The 12053-nt window shown below is 47.2% G+C and overlaps 31 non-coding genes and 9 pseudogenes across 31 annotated transcripts; all 40 read right to left on the bottom strand.

Moving 5' to 3' along the window:
* Nucleotides 1-90: 90 nt before the first annotated feature.
* On the bottom strand, nt 91-199 carry LOC138545984 (5S ribosomal RNA; annotated as a pseudogene).
* A 106-nt stretch (nt 200-305) lies between these two features.
* Nucleotides 306-424, bottom strand: LOC138547533 (5S ribosomal RNA). Its single transcript, XR_011291369.1, has one exon. It is a non-coding gene; the product is annotated as a 5S ribosomal RNA (ribosomal RNA).
* A 106-nt stretch (nt 425-530) lies between these two features.
* On the bottom strand, nt 531-649 carry LOC138549799 (5S ribosomal RNA). Its single transcript, XR_011293570.1, has one exon. It is a non-coding gene; the product is annotated as a 5S ribosomal RNA (ribosomal RNA).
* A 106-nt stretch (nt 650-755) lies between these two features.
* On the bottom strand, nt 756-874 carry LOC138539503 (5S ribosomal RNA). The gene has a single exon (XR_011287568.1). It is a non-coding gene; the product is annotated as a 5S ribosomal RNA (ribosomal RNA).
* Nucleotides 875-980: 106 nt separating this feature from the next.
* LOC138538266 (5S ribosomal RNA) lies at nt 981-1099 on the bottom strand. The gene has a single exon (XR_011286373.1). It is a non-coding gene; the product is annotated as a 5S ribosomal RNA (ribosomal RNA).
* Nucleotides 1100-1562: 463 nt separating this feature from the next.
* On the bottom strand, nt 1563-1671 carry LOC138544771 (5S ribosomal RNA; annotated as a pseudogene).
* Nucleotides 1672-1777: 106 nt separating this feature from the next.
* Nucleotides 1778-1896, bottom strand: LOC138541616 (5S ribosomal RNA). Its single transcript, XR_011289618.1, has one exon. It is a non-coding gene; the product is annotated as a 5S ribosomal RNA (ribosomal RNA).
* Nucleotides 1897-2002: 106 nt separating this feature from the next.
* LOC138536871 (5S ribosomal RNA) lies at nt 2003-2121 on the bottom strand. The gene has a single exon (XR_011285030.1). It is a non-coding gene; the product is annotated as a 5S ribosomal RNA (ribosomal RNA).
* A 106-nt stretch (nt 2122-2227) lies between these two features.
* On the bottom strand, nt 2228-2346 carry LOC138549798 (5S ribosomal RNA). The gene has a single exon (XR_011293569.1). It is a non-coding gene; the product is annotated as a 5S ribosomal RNA (ribosomal RNA).
* A 106-nt stretch (nt 2347-2452) lies between these two features.
* Nucleotides 2453-2571, bottom strand: LOC138541830 (5S ribosomal RNA). The gene has a single exon (XR_011289826.1). It is a non-coding gene; the product is annotated as a 5S ribosomal RNA (ribosomal RNA).
* Nucleotides 2572-2677: 106 nt separating this feature from the next.
* LOC138542174 (5S ribosomal RNA) lies at nt 2678-2796 on the bottom strand. Its single transcript, XR_011290161.1, has one exon. It is a non-coding gene; the product is annotated as a 5S ribosomal RNA (ribosomal RNA).
* A 464-nt stretch (nt 2797-3260) lies between these two features.
* On the bottom strand, nt 3261-3369 carry LOC138543305 (5S ribosomal RNA; annotated as a pseudogene).
* Nucleotides 3370-3474: 105 nt separating this feature from the next.
* On the bottom strand, nt 3475-3593 carry LOC138547231 (5S ribosomal RNA). Its single transcript, XR_011291079.1, has one exon. It is a non-coding gene; the product is annotated as a 5S ribosomal RNA (ribosomal RNA).
* A 106-nt stretch (nt 3594-3699) lies between these two features.
* LOC138539539 (5S ribosomal RNA) lies at nt 3700-3818 on the bottom strand. Its single transcript, XR_011287604.1, has one exon. It is a non-coding gene; the product is annotated as a 5S ribosomal RNA (ribosomal RNA).
* A 106-nt stretch (nt 3819-3924) lies between these two features.
* Nucleotides 3925-4043, bottom strand: LOC138548746 (5S ribosomal RNA). The gene has a single exon (XR_011292541.1). It is a non-coding gene; the product is annotated as a 5S ribosomal RNA (ribosomal RNA).
* Nucleotides 4044-4506: 463 nt separating this feature from the next.
* LOC138545983 (5S ribosomal RNA) lies at nt 4507-4615 on the bottom strand (annotated as a pseudogene).
* A 106-nt stretch (nt 4616-4721) lies between these two features.
* Nucleotides 4722-4840, bottom strand: LOC138541255 (5S ribosomal RNA). The gene has a single exon (XR_011289265.1). It is a non-coding gene; the product is annotated as a 5S ribosomal RNA (ribosomal RNA).
* A 106-nt stretch (nt 4841-4946) lies between these two features.
* On the bottom strand, nt 4947-5065 carry LOC138549797 (5S ribosomal RNA). The gene has a single exon (XR_011293568.1). It is a non-coding gene; the product is annotated as a 5S ribosomal RNA (ribosomal RNA).
* Nucleotides 5066-5171: 106 nt separating this feature from the next.
* On the bottom strand, nt 5172-5290 carry LOC138538265 (5S ribosomal RNA). The gene has a single exon (XR_011286372.1). It is a non-coding gene; the product is annotated as a 5S ribosomal RNA (ribosomal RNA).
* A 464-nt stretch (nt 5291-5754) lies between these two features.
* Nucleotides 5755-5863, bottom strand: LOC138543304 (5S ribosomal RNA; annotated as a pseudogene).
* Nucleotides 5864-5968: 105 nt separating this feature from the next.
* On the bottom strand, nt 5969-6087 carry LOC138547216 (5S ribosomal RNA). Its single transcript, XR_011291064.1, has one exon. It is a non-coding gene; the product is annotated as a 5S ribosomal RNA (ribosomal RNA).
* Nucleotides 6088-6397: 310 nt separating this feature from the next.
* On the bottom strand, nt 6398-6516 carry LOC138548744 (5S ribosomal RNA). The gene has a single exon (XR_011292538.1). It is a non-coding gene; the product is annotated as a 5S ribosomal RNA (ribosomal RNA).
* A 463-nt stretch (nt 6517-6979) lies between these two features.
* Nucleotides 6980-7088, bottom strand: LOC138545982 (5S ribosomal RNA; annotated as a pseudogene).
* A 106-nt stretch (nt 7089-7194) lies between these two features.
* On the bottom strand, nt 7195-7313 carry LOC138541253 (5S ribosomal RNA). Its single transcript, XR_011289263.1, has one exon. It is a non-coding gene; the product is annotated as a 5S ribosomal RNA (ribosomal RNA).
* A 106-nt stretch (nt 7314-7419) lies between these two features.
* LOC138549796 (5S ribosomal RNA) lies at nt 7420-7538 on the bottom strand. The gene has a single exon (XR_011293567.1). It is a non-coding gene; the product is annotated as a 5S ribosomal RNA (ribosomal RNA).
* A 106-nt stretch (nt 7539-7644) lies between these two features.
* Nucleotides 7645-7763, bottom strand: LOC138538264 (5S ribosomal RNA). Its single transcript, XR_011286371.1, has one exon. It is a non-coding gene; the product is annotated as a 5S ribosomal RNA (ribosomal RNA).
* Nucleotides 7764-8227: 464 nt separating this feature from the next.
* Nucleotides 8228-8336, bottom strand: LOC138543303 (5S ribosomal RNA; annotated as a pseudogene).
* A 105-nt stretch (nt 8337-8441) lies between these two features.
* On the bottom strand, nt 8442-8560 carry LOC138537163 (5S ribosomal RNA). Its single transcript, XR_011285308.1, has one exon. It is a non-coding gene; the product is annotated as a 5S ribosomal RNA (ribosomal RNA).
* Nucleotides 8561-8666: 106 nt separating this feature from the next.
* Nucleotides 8667-8785, bottom strand: LOC138539528 (5S ribosomal RNA). Its single transcript, XR_011287593.1, has one exon. It is a non-coding gene; the product is annotated as a 5S ribosomal RNA (ribosomal RNA).
* A 106-nt stretch (nt 8786-8891) lies between these two features.
* LOC138548743 (5S ribosomal RNA) lies at nt 8892-9010 on the bottom strand. Its single transcript, XR_011292537.1, has one exon. It is a non-coding gene; the product is annotated as a 5S ribosomal RNA (ribosomal RNA).
* Nucleotides 9011-9473: 463 nt separating this feature from the next.
* Nucleotides 9474-9582, bottom strand: LOC138545981 (5S ribosomal RNA; annotated as a pseudogene).
* Nucleotides 9583-9688: 106 nt separating this feature from the next.
* Nucleotides 9689-9807, bottom strand: LOC138547531 (5S ribosomal RNA). The gene has a single exon (XR_011291367.1). It is a non-coding gene; the product is annotated as a 5S ribosomal RNA (ribosomal RNA).
* Nucleotides 9808-9913: 106 nt separating this feature from the next.
* On the bottom strand, nt 9914-10032 carry LOC138541165 (5S ribosomal RNA). Its single transcript, XR_011289179.1, has one exon. It is a non-coding gene; the product is annotated as a 5S ribosomal RNA (ribosomal RNA).
* A 106-nt stretch (nt 10033-10138) lies between these two features.
* On the bottom strand, nt 10139-10257 carry LOC138539502 (5S ribosomal RNA). Its single transcript, XR_011287567.1, has one exon. It is a non-coding gene; the product is annotated as a 5S ribosomal RNA (ribosomal RNA).
* Nucleotides 10258-10363: 106 nt separating this feature from the next.
* LOC138542066 (5S ribosomal RNA) lies at nt 10364-10482 on the bottom strand. The gene has a single exon (XR_011290056.1). It is a non-coding gene; the product is annotated as a 5S ribosomal RNA (ribosomal RNA).
* A 463-nt stretch (nt 10483-10945) lies between these two features.
* On the bottom strand, nt 10946-11054 carry LOC138544968 (5S ribosomal RNA; annotated as a pseudogene).
* A 106-nt stretch (nt 11055-11160) lies between these two features.
* On the bottom strand, nt 11161-11279 carry LOC138537733 (5S ribosomal RNA). Its single transcript, XR_011285860.1, has one exon. It is a non-coding gene; the product is annotated as a 5S ribosomal RNA (ribosomal RNA).
* A 106-nt stretch (nt 11280-11385) lies between these two features.
* LOC138541032 (5S ribosomal RNA) lies at nt 11386-11504 on the bottom strand. The gene has a single exon (XR_011289050.1). It is a non-coding gene; the product is annotated as a 5S ribosomal RNA (ribosomal RNA).
* Nucleotides 11505-11610: 106 nt separating this feature from the next.
* On the bottom strand, nt 11611-11729 carry LOC138549795 (5S ribosomal RNA). Its single transcript, XR_011293566.1, has one exon. It is a non-coding gene; the product is annotated as a 5S ribosomal RNA (ribosomal RNA).
* A 106-nt stretch (nt 11730-11835) lies between these two features.
* LOC138539501 (5S ribosomal RNA) lies at nt 11836-11954 on the bottom strand. The gene has a single exon (XR_011287566.1). It is a non-coding gene; the product is annotated as a 5S ribosomal RNA (ribosomal RNA).
* Nucleotides 11955-12053: the final 99 nt, after the last annotated feature.

Below are 12053 nucleotides of genomic sequence, written 5' to 3'. Positions count from 1 at the left end.
CTATAAAACGGGATACAATTATTTTGGAAACATACCAAATTTGAAAAATAATTGAGAAGTTGCGCAATTACTAATCATGGAGCACAAAAAAGCCTACAGCACCTGGTATTCCCAGGCAGTCTCCCATCCAGGTACTAACTAGGCCTGACCCTGCTTAGCTTCCGAGATCGGGCACATTCAGTGTGGTGTGGCCGTAGGCTCTGGGCCTAGTGAGTTTTGTACTTTTAAGCATCTAGTCGGCTAGACCTTGCAGTTTTGAAAGGCAATTGTGAAATGGCTCACTTCCTGAACTTGGAGCACAAAAAAGCCTACAGCACCTGGTATTCCCAGGTGGTCTCCCATCCAGGTACTAACTAGGCCCGACACTGCTTAGCTTCCGAGATCAGACGAGATCGGGCGCAATCAGTGTGGTGTGGCCGTAGGCTCTGGGCCTAGTGAGTTTTGTACTTTTAAGCATCTAGTCAGCTAGACCTTGCAGTTTTGAAAGGCAATTGAGAAATGGCTCACTTCCTGAACTTGGAGCACAAAAAAGCCTACAGCACCTGGTATTCCCAGGCGGTCTCCCATCCAGGTACTAACGAGGCCCGACACTGCTTAGCTTCCGAGATCAGACGAGATCGGGCGCATTCAGTGTGGTGTGGCCGTAGGCTCTGGTTCTTGTGAGTTTTGTACTTTTAAGCATCTAGTCGGCTAGACCTTGCAGTTTTGAAAGGCAATTGAGAAATGGCTCACTTCCTGAACTTGGAGTACAAAAAAGCCTACAGCACCTGGTATTCCCAGGCGGTCTTCCATCCAGGTACTAACTAGGCCCGACACTGCTTAGCTTCTGAGATCAGACGAGATCAGGCACATTCAGTGTGGTGTGGCCGTAGGCTCTGGGCCTAGTGAGTTTTGTACTTTTAAGCATCTAGTCGGCTAGACCTTGCAGTTTTAAAAGGCAATTGAGAAAGGGCTCACTTCCTGAACTTGGAGCACAAAAAAGCCTACAGCACCTGGTATTCCCAGGCGGTCTCCCATCCAGGTACTAACTAGGCCTGACACTGCTTAACTTCCGAGATCAGTCGAGATCGGGTGCATTCAGTGTGGTGTGGCCGTAGGCTCTAGGAATGCTAAGAATATTACTCTTATGCATTTGCATTTAGTAAGCTAAGCCATGCAGCCACTTGCAACATGATACCACGCTCATCGCTCGATCAGGCTCGATCAGGCGAGATATATAAGACTGGTGGGCCCATTCAGGACTCCTATGTCTGGTAGGATAACTTTAATTCATCCATCCTGTGTCTGTTGCAGGGAGGTGGAGAGAACAATCAACACAATAATGGTTTTCTTTCATGCCTCTTGAAGGACTCAATATTCTCTGTACTGCATTACATGTGAAAGTCGATTTATTACCCATGAACACACTACCTGTATGCTAATTCTATGTAAAAAGGTAGCTCCAGCCCTCATGATGTTGTCCAACATTTCCGCTATAAAACGGGATACAATTATTTTGGAAACATACCAAATTTGAAAAATAATTGAGAAGTTGCGCAATTACTAATCATGGAGCACAAAAAGGCCTACAGCACCTGGTATTCCCAGGCAGTCTCCCATCCAGGTACTAACTAGGCCTGACCCTGCTTAGCTTCCGAGATCGGGCGCATTCAGTGTGGTGTGGCCGTAGGCTCTGGGCCTAGTGAGTTTTGTACTTTTAAGCATCTAGTCGGCTAGACCTTGCAGTTTTGAAAGGCAATTGTGAAATGGCTCACTTCCTGAACTTGGAGCACAAAAAAGCCTACAGCACCTGGTATTTCCAGGTGGTCTCCCATCCAGGTACTAACTAGGCCCAACACTGCTTAGCTTCCGAGATCAGACAAGATCGGGCGCAATCAGTGTGGTGTGGCCGTAGGCTCTGGGCCTAGTGAGTTTTGTACTTTTAAGCATCTAGTCAGCTAGACCTTGCAGTTTTGAAAGGCAATTGAGAAATGGCTCACTTCCTGAACTTGGAGCACAAAAAAGCCTACAGCACCTGGTATTCCCAGGCGGTCTCCCATCCAGGTACTAACGAGGCCCGACACTGCTTAGCTTCCGAGATCAGACGAGATCGGGCGCAATCAGTGTGGTGTGGCCGTAGGCTCTGGGCCTAGTGAGTTTTGTACTTTTAAGCATCTAGTCAGCTAGACCTTGCAATTTTGAAAGGCAATTGAGAAATGGCTCACTTCCTGAACTTGGAGCACAAAAAAGCCTACAGCACCTGGTATTCCCAGGCGGTCTCCCATCCAGGTACTAACGAGGCCCGACACTGCTTAGCTTCCGAGATCAGACGAGATCGGGCGCATTCAGTGTGGTGTGGCCGTAGGCTCTGGTTCTTGTGAGTTTTGTACTTTTAAGCATCTAGTCGGCTAGACCTTGCAGTTTTGAAAGGCAATTGAGAAATGGCTCACTTCCTGAACTTGGAGTACAAAAAAGCCTACAGCACCTGGTATTCCCAGGCAGTCTTCCATCCAGGTACTAACTAGGCCCGACACTGCTTAGCTTCTGAGATCAGACGAGATCAGGCACATTCAGTGTGGTGTGGCCGTAGGCTCTGGGCCTAGTGAGTTTTGTACTTTTAAGCATCTAGTCGGCTAGACCTTGCAGTTTTAAAAGGCAATTGAGAAAGGGCTCACTTCCTGAACTTGGAGCACAAAAAAGCCTACAGCACCTGGTATTCCCAGGCGGTCTCCCATCCAGGTACTAACTAGGCCTGACACTGCTTAACTTCTGAGATCAGTCGAGATCGGGTGCATTCAGTGTGGTGTGGCCGTAGGCTCTAGGAATGCTAAGAATATTACTCTTATGCATTTGCATTTAGTAAGATAAGCCATGCAGCCACTTGCAACATGATACCACGCTCATCGCTCGATCAGGCTCGATCAGGCGAGATATATAAGACTGGTGGGCCCATTCAGGACTCCTATGTCTGGTAGGATAACTTTAATTCATCCATCCTGTGTCTGTTGCAGGGAGGTGGAGAGAACAATCAACACAATAATGGTTTTCTTTCATGCCTCTTGAAGGACTCAATATTCTCTGTACTGCATTACATGTGAAAGTTGATTTATTACCCATGAACACACTACCTGTATGCTAATTCTATGTAAAAAGGTAGCTCCAGCCCTCATGATGTTGTCCAACATTTCCGCTATAAAACGGGATACAATTATTTTGGAAACATACCAAATTTGAAAAATAATTGAGAAGTTGCGCAATTACTAATCATGGAGCACAAAAAAAGCCTACAGCACCTGGTATTCCCAGGCAGTCTCCCATCCAGGTACTAACTAGGCCCGACCCTGCTTAGCTTCCGAGATCGGGCGCATTCAGTGTGGTGTGGCCGTAGGCTCTGGGCCTAGTGAGTTTGTACTTTTAAGCATCTAGTCGGCTAGACCTTGCAGTTTTGAAAGGCAATTGTGAAATGGCTCACTTCCTGAACTTGGAGCACAAAAAAGCCTACAGCACCTGGTATTCCCAGGTGGTCTCCCATCCAGGTACTAACTAGGCCCGACACTGCTTAGCTTCCGAGATCAGACGAGATCGGGCGCATTCAGTGTGGTGTGGCCGTAGGCTCTGGGCCTAGTGAGTTTTGTACTTTTAAGCATCTAGTCGGCTAGACCTTGCAGTTTTGAAAGGCAATTGAGAAATGGCTCACTTCCTGAACTTGGAGTACAAAAAAGCCTACAGCACCTGGTATTCCCAGGCGGTCTCCCATCCAGGTACTAACTAGGCCCGACACTGCTTAGCTTCTGAGATCAGACGAGATCAGGCGCATTCAGTGTGGTGTGGCCGTAGGCTCTGGGCCTAGTGAGTGTTGTACTTTTAAGCATCTAGTCGGCTAGACCTTGCAGTTTTAAAAGGCAATTGAGAAAGGGCTCACTTCCTGAACTTGGAGCACAAAAAAGCCTACAGCACCTGGTATTCCCAGGCGGTCTCCCATCCAGGTACTAACTAGGCCTGACACTGCTTAACTTCCGAGATCAGACGAGATCGGGTGCATTCAGTGTGGTGTGGCCGTAGGCTCTAGGAATGCTAAGAATATTACTCTTATGCATTTGCATTTAGTAAGCTAAGCCATGCAGCCACTTGCAACATGATACCACGCTCATCGCTCGATCAGGCTCGATCAGGCGAGATATATAAGACTGGTGGGCCCATTCAGGACTCCTATGTCTGGTAGGATAACTTTAATTCATCCATCCTGTGTCTGTTGCAGGGAGGTGGAGAGAACAATCAACACAATAATGGTTTTCTTTCATGCCTCTTGAAGGACTCAATATTCTCTGTACTGCATTACATGTGAAAGTCGATTTATTACCCATGAACACACTACCTGTATGCTAATTCTATGTAAAAAGGTAGCTATAGCCCTCATGATGTTGTCCAACATTTCCGCTATAAAACGGGATACAATTATTTTGGAAACATACCAAATTTGAAAAATAATTGAGAAGTTGCGCAATTACTAATCATGGAGCACAAAAAAGCCTACAGCACCTGGTATTCCCAGGCAGTCTCCCATCCAGGTACTAACTAGGCCTGACCCTGCTTAGCTTCCGAGATCGGGCACATTCAGTGTGGTGTGGCCGTAGGCTCTGGGCCTAGTGAGTTTTGTACTTTTAAGCATCTAGTCGGCTAGACCTTGCAGTTTTGAAAGGCAATTGTGAAATGGCTCACTTCCTGAACTTGGAGCACAAAAAAGCCTACAGCACCTGGTATTCCCAGGTGGTCTCCCATCCAGGTACTAACTAGGCCGGACACTGCTTAGCTTCCGAGATCAGACGAGATCGGGCGCAATCAGTGTGGTGTGGCCGTAGGCTCTGGGCCTAGTGAGTTTTGTACTTTTAAGCATCTAGTCAGCTAGACCTTGCAGTTTTGAAAGGCAATTGAGAAATGGCTCACTTCCTGAACTTGGAGCACAAAAAAGCCTACAGCACCTGGTATTCCCAGGCGGTCTCCCATCCAGGTACTAACGAGGCCCGACACTGCTTAGCTTCCGAGATCAGACGAGATCGGGCGCATTCAGTGTGGTGTGGCCGTAGGCTCTGGGCCTAGTGAGTTTTGTACTTTTAAGCATCTAGTAGGCTAGACCTTGCAGTTTTAAAAGGCAATTGAGAAAGGGCTCACTTCCTGAACTTGGAGCACAAAAAAGCCTACAGCACCTGGTATTCCCAGGCGGTCTCCCATCCAGGTACTAACTAGGCCTGACACTGCTTAACTTCCGAGATCAGTCGAGATCGGGTGCATTCAGTGTGGTGTGGCCGTAGGCTCTAGGAATGCTAAGAATATTACTCTTATGCATTTGCATTTAGTAAGCTAAGCCATGCAGCCACTTGCAACATGATACCACGCTCATCGCTCGATCAGGCTCGATCAGGCGAGATATATAAGACTGGTGGGCCCATTCAGGACTCCTATGTCTGGTAGGATAACTTTAATTCATCCATCCTGTGTCTGTTGCAGGGAGGTGGAGAGAACAATCAACACAATAATGGTTTTCTTTCATGCCTCTTGAAGGACTCAATATTCTCTGTACTGCATTACATGTGAAAGTTGATTTATTACCCATGAACACACTACCTGTATGCTAATTCTATGTAAAAAGGTAGCTCCAGCCCTCATGATGTTGTCCAACATTTCCGCTATAAAACGGGATACAATTATTTTGGAAACATACCAAATTTGAAAAATAATTGAGAAGTTGCGCAATTACTAATCATGGAGCACAAAAAAAGCCTACAGCACCTGGTATTCCCAGGCAGTCTCCCATCCAGGTACTAACTAGGCCCGACCCTGCTTAGCTTCCGAGATCGGGCGCATTCAGTGTGGTGTGGCCGTAGGCTCTGGGCCTAGTGAGTTTGTACTTTTAAGCATCTAGTCGGCTAGACCTTGCAGTTTTGAAAGGCAATTGTGAAATGGCTCACTTCCTGAACTTGGAGCACAAAAAAGCCTACAGCACCTGGTATTCCCAGGTGGTCTCCCATCCAGGTACTAACTAGGCCCGACACTGCTTAGCTTCCGAGATCAGACGAGATCGGGGGCATTCAGTGTGGTGTGGCCGTAGGCTCTGGGCCTAGTGAGTTTTGTACTTTTAAGCATCTAGTCGGCTAGACCTTGCAGTTTTGAAAGGCAATTGAGAAATGGCTCACTTCCTGAACTTGGAGTACAAAAAACAGGCGGTCTCCCATCCAGGTACTAACTAGGCCCGACACTGCTTAGCTTCTGAGATCAGACGAGATCAGGCGCATTCAGTGTGGTGTGGCCGTAGGCTCTGGGCCTAGTGAGTGTTGTACTTTTAAGCATCTAGTCGGCTAGACCTTGCAGTTTTAAAAGGCAATTGAGAAAGGGCTCACTTCCTGAACTTGGAGCACAAAAAAGCCTACAGCACCTGGTATTCCCAGGCGGTCTCCCATCCAGGTACTAACTAGGCCTGACACTGCTTAACTTCCGAGATCAGACGAGATCGGGTGCATTCAGTGTGGTGTGGCCGTAGGCTCTAGGAATGCTAAGAATATTACTCTTATGCATTTGCATTTAGTAAGCTAAGCCATGCAGCCACTTGCAACATGATACCACGCTCATCGCTCGATCAGGCTCGATCAGGCGAGATATATAAGACTGGTGGGCCCATTCAGGACTCCTATGTCTGGTAGGATAACTTTAATTCATCCATCCTGTGTCTGTTGCAGGGAGGTGGAGAGAACAATCAACACAATAATGGTTTTCTTTCATGCCTCTTGAAGGACTCAATATTCTCTGTACTGCATTACATGTGAAAGTCGATTTATTACCCATGAACACACTACCTGTATGCTAATTCTATGTAAAAAGGTAGCTATAGCCCTCATGATGTTGTCCAACATTTCCGCTATAAAACGGGATACAATTATTTTGGAAACATACCAAATTTGAAAAATAATTGAGAAGTTGCGCAATTACTAATCATGGAGCACAAAAAAGCCTACAGCACCTGGTATTCCCAGGCAGTCTCCCATCCAGGTACTAACTAGGCCTGACCCTGCTTAGCTTCCGAGATCGGGCACATTCAGTGTGGTGTGGCCGTAGGCTCTGGGCCTAGTGAGTTTTGTACTTTTAAGCATCTAGTCGGCTAGACCTTGCAGTTTTGAAAGGCAATTGTGAAATGGCTCACTTCCTGAACTTGGAGCACAAAAAAGCCTACAGCACCTGGTATTCCCAGGTGGTCTCCCATCCAGGTACTAACTAGGCCGGACACTGCTTAGCTTCCGAGATCAGACGAGATCGGGCGCAATCAGTGTGGTGTGGCCGTAGGCTCTGGGCCTAGTGAGTTTTGTACTTTTAAGCATCTAGTCAGCTAGACCTTGCAGTTTTGAAAGGCAATTGAGAAATGGCTCACTTCCTGAACTTGGAGCACAAAAAAGCCTACAGCACCTGGTATTCCCAGGCGGTCTCCCATCCAGGTACTAACGAGGCCCGACACTGCTTAGCTTCCGAGATCAGACGAGATCGGGCGCATTCAGTGTGGTGTGGCCGTAGGCTCTGGGCCTAGTGAGTTTTGTACTTTTAAGCATCTAGTAGGCTAGACCTTGCAGTTTTAAAAGGCAATTGAGAAAGGGCTCACTTCCTGAACTTGGAGCACAAAAAAGCCTACAGCACCTGGTATTCCCAGGCGGTCTCCCATCCAGGTACTAACTAGGCCTGACACTGCTTAACTTCCGAGATCAGTCGAGATCGGGTGCATTCAGTGTGGTGTGGCCGTAGGCTCTAGGAATGCTAAGAATATTACTCTTATGCATTTGCATTTAGTAAGCTAAGCCATGCAGCCACTTGCAACATGATACCACGCTCATCGCTCGATCAGGCTCGATCAGGCGAGATATATAAGACTGGTGGGCCCATTCAGGACTCCTATGTCTGGTAGGATAACTTTAATTCATCCATCCTGTGTCTGTTGCAGGGAGGTGGAGAGAACAATCAACACAATAATGGTTTTCTTTCATGCCTCTTGAAGGACTCAATATTCTCTGTACTGCATTACATGTGAAAGTTGATTTATTACCCATGAACACACTACCTGTATGCTAATTCTATGTAAAAAGGTAGCTCCAGCCCTCATGATGTTGTCCAACATTTCCGCTATAAAACGGGATACAATTATTTTGGAAACATACCAAATTTGAAAAATAATTGAGAAGTTGCGCAATTACTAATCATGGAGCACAAAAAAAGCCTACAGCACCTGGTATTCCCAGGCAGTCTCCCATCCAGGTACTAACTAGGCCCGACCCTGCTTAGCTTCCGAGATCGGGCGCATTCAGTGTGGTGTGGCCGTAGGCTCTGGGCCTAGTGAGTTTGTACTTTTAAGCATCTAGTCGGCTAGACCTTGCAGTTTTGAAAGGCAATTGTGAAATGGCTCACTTCCTGAACTTGGAGCACAAAAAAGCCTACAGCACCTGGTATTCCCAGGTGGTCTCCCATCCAGGTACTAACTAGGCCCGACACTGCTTAGCTTCTGAGATCAGACGAGATCGGGCGCATTCAGTGTGGTGTGGCCGTAGGCTCTGGGCCTAGTGAGTTTTGTACTTTTAAGCATCTATTCGGCTAGACCTTGCAGTTTTGAAAGGCAATTGAGAAATGGCTCACTTCCTGAACTTGGAGTACAAAAAAGCCTACAGCACCTGGTATTCCCAGGCGGTCTCCCATCCAGGTACTAACTAGGCCCGACACTGCTTAGCTTCTGAGATCAGACGAGATCAGGCGCATTCAGTGTGGTGTGGCCGTAGGCTCTGGGCCTAGTGAGTGTTGTACTTTTAAGCATCTAGTCGGCTAGACCTTGCAGTTTTAAAAGGCAATTGAGAAAGGGCTCACTTCCTGAACTTGGAGCACAAAAAAGCCTACAGCACCTGGTATTCCCAGGCGGTCTCCCATCCAGGTACTAACTAGGCCTGACACTGCTTAACTTCCGAGATCAGACGAGATCGGGTGCATTCAGTGTGGTGTGGCCGTAGGCTCTAGGAATGCTAAGAATATTACTCTTATGCATTTGCATTTAGTAAGCTAAGCCATGCAGCCACTTGCAACATGATACCACGCTCATCGCTCGATCAGGCTCGATCAGGCGAGATATATAAGACTGGTGGGCCCATTCAGGACTCCTATGTCTGGTAGGATAACTTTAATTCATCCATCCTGTGTCTGTTGCAGGGAGGTGGAGAGAACAATCAACACAATAATGGTTTTCTTTCATGCCTCTTGAAGGACTCAATATTCTCTGTACTGCATTACATGTGAAAGTCGATTTATTACCCATGAACACACTACCTGTATGCTAATTCTATGTAAAAAGGTAGCTCCAGCCCTCATGATGTTGTCCAACATTTCCGCTATAAAACGGGATACAATTATTTTGGAAACATACCAAATTTGAAAAATAATTGAGAAGTTGCGCAATTACTAATCATGGAGCACAAAAAAGCCTACAGCACCTGGTATTCCCAGGCAGTCTCCCATCCAGGTACTAACTAGGCCTGACCCTGCTTAGCTTCCGAGATCGGGCACATTCAGTGTGGTGTGGCCGTAGGCTCTGGGCCTAGTGAGTTTTGTACTTTTAAGCATCTAGTCGGCTAGACCTTGCAGTTTTGAAAGGCAATTGTGAAATGGCTCACTTCCTGAACTTGGAGCACAAAAAAGCCTACAGCACCTGGTATTCCCAGGTGGTCTCCCATCCAGGTACTAACTAGGCCCGACACTGCTTAGCTTCCGAGATCAGACGAGATCGGGCGCAATCAGTGTGGTGTGGCCGTAGGCTCTGGGCCTAGTGAGTTTTGTACTTTTAAGCATCTAGTCAGCTAGACCTTGCAGTTTTGAAAGGCAATTGAGAAATGGCTCACTTCCTGAACTTGGAGCACAAAAAAGCCTACAGCACCTGGTATTCCCAGGCGGTCTCCCATCCAGGTACTAACGAGGCCTGACACTGCTTAGCTTCCGAGATCAGACGAGATCGGGCGCATTCAGTGTGGTGTGGCCGTAGGCTCTGGTTCTTGTGAGTTTTGTACTTTTAAGCATCTAGTCGGCTAGACCTTGCAGTTTTGAAAGGCAATTGAGAAATGGCTCACTTCCTGAACTTGGAGTACAAAAAAGCCTACAGCACCTGGTATTCCCAGGCGGTCTTCCATCCAGGTACTAACTAGGCCCGACACTGCTTAGCTTCTGAGATCAGACGAGATCAGGCACATTCAGTGTGGTGTGGCCGTAGGCTCTGGGCCTAGTGAGTTTTGTACTTTTAAGCATCTAGTCGGCTAGACCTTGCAGTTTTAAAAGGCAATTGAGAAAGGGCTCACTTCCTGAACTTGGAGCACAAAAAAGCCTACAGCACCTGGTATTCCCAGGCGGTCTCCCATCCAGGTACTAACTAGGCCTGACACTGCTTAACTTCCGAGATCAGTCAAGATCGGGTGCATTCAGTGTGGTGTGGCCGTAGGCTCTAGGAATGCTAAGAATATTACTCTTATGCATTTGCATTTAGTAAGCTAAGCCATGCAGCCACTTGCAACATGATACCACGCTCATCGCTCGATCAGGCTCGATCAGGCGAGATATATAAGACTGGTGGGCCCATTCAGGACTCCTATGTCTGGTAGGATAACTTTAATTCATCCATCCTGTGTCTGTTGCAGGGAGGTGGAGAGAACAATCAACACAATAATGGTTTTCTTTCATGCCTCTTGAAGGACTCAATATTCTCTGTACTGCATTACATGTGAAAGTCGATTTATTACCCATGAACACACTACCTGTATGCTAATTCTATGTAAAAAGGTAGCTCCAGCCCTCATGATGTTGTCCAACATTTCCGCTATAAAACGGGATACAATTATTTTGGAAACATACCAAATTTGAAAAATAATTGAGAAGTTGCGCAATTACTAATCATGGAGCACAAAAAAGCCTACAGCACCTGGTATTCCCAGGCAGTCTCCCATCCAGGTACTAACTAGGCCTGACCCTGCTTAGCTTCCGAGATCGGGCGCATTCAGTGTGGTGTGGCCGTAGGCTCTGGGCCTAGTGAGTTTTTTACTTTTAAGCATCTAGTCGGCTAGACCTTGCAGTTTTGAAAGGCAATTGTGAAATGGCTCACTTCCTGAACTTGGAGCACAAAAAAGCCTACAGCACCTGGTATTCCCAGGTGGTCTCCCATCCAGGTACTAACTAGGCCCGACACTGCTTAGCTTCCGAGATCAGACAAGATCGGGCGCAATCAGTGTGGTGTGGCCGTAGGCTCTGGGCCTAGTGAGTTTTGTACTTTTAAGCATCTAGTCAGCTAGACCTTGCAGTTTTGAAAGGCAATTGAGAAATGGCTCACTTCCTGAACTTGGAGCACAAAAAAGCCTACAGCACCTGGTATTCCCAGGCGGTCTCCCATCCAGGTACTAACGAGGCCCGACACTGCTTAGCTTCCGAGATCAGACGAGATCAGGCGCAATCAGTGTGGTGTGGCCGTAGGCTCTGGGCCTAGTGAGTTTTGTACTTTTAAGCATCTAGTCAGCTAGACCTTGCAATTTTGAAAGGCAATTGAGAAATGGCTCACTTCCTGAACTTGGAGCACAAAAAAGCCTACAGCACCTGGTATTCCCAGGCGGTCTCCCATCCAGGTACTAACGAGGCCCGACACTGCTTAGCTTCCGAGATCAGACGAGATCGGGCGCATTCAGTGTGGTGTGGCCGTAGGCTCTGGTTCTTGTGAGTTTTGTACTTTTAAGCATCTAGTCGGCTAGACCTTGCAGTTTTGAAAGGCAATTGAGAAATGGCTCACTTCCTGAACTTGGAGTACAAAAAAGCCTACAGCACCTGGTATTCCCAGGCGGTCTTCCATCCAGGTACTAACTAGGCCCGACACTGCTTAGCTTCTGAGATCAGACGAGATCAGGCACATTCAGTGTGGTGTGGCCGTAGGCTCTGGGCCTAGTGAGTTTTGTACTTTTAAGCATCTAGTCGGCTAGACCTTGCAGTTTTAAAAGGCAATTGAGAAAGGGCTCACTTCCTGAACTTGGAGC

This window comes from Ambystoma mexicanum, unplaced genomic scaffold, assembly GCF_040938575.1.
Source record: "Ambystoma mexicanum isolate Mex_15411 unplaced genomic scaffold, UKY_AmexF1_1 Mex_scaf10, whole genome shotgun sequence".
NCBI lineage: Eukaryota > Metazoa > Chordata > Amphibia > Caudata > Ambystomatidae > Ambystoma > Ambystoma mexicanum.
This window is presented reverse-complemented; position numbering and strand designations above follow the sequence as displayed.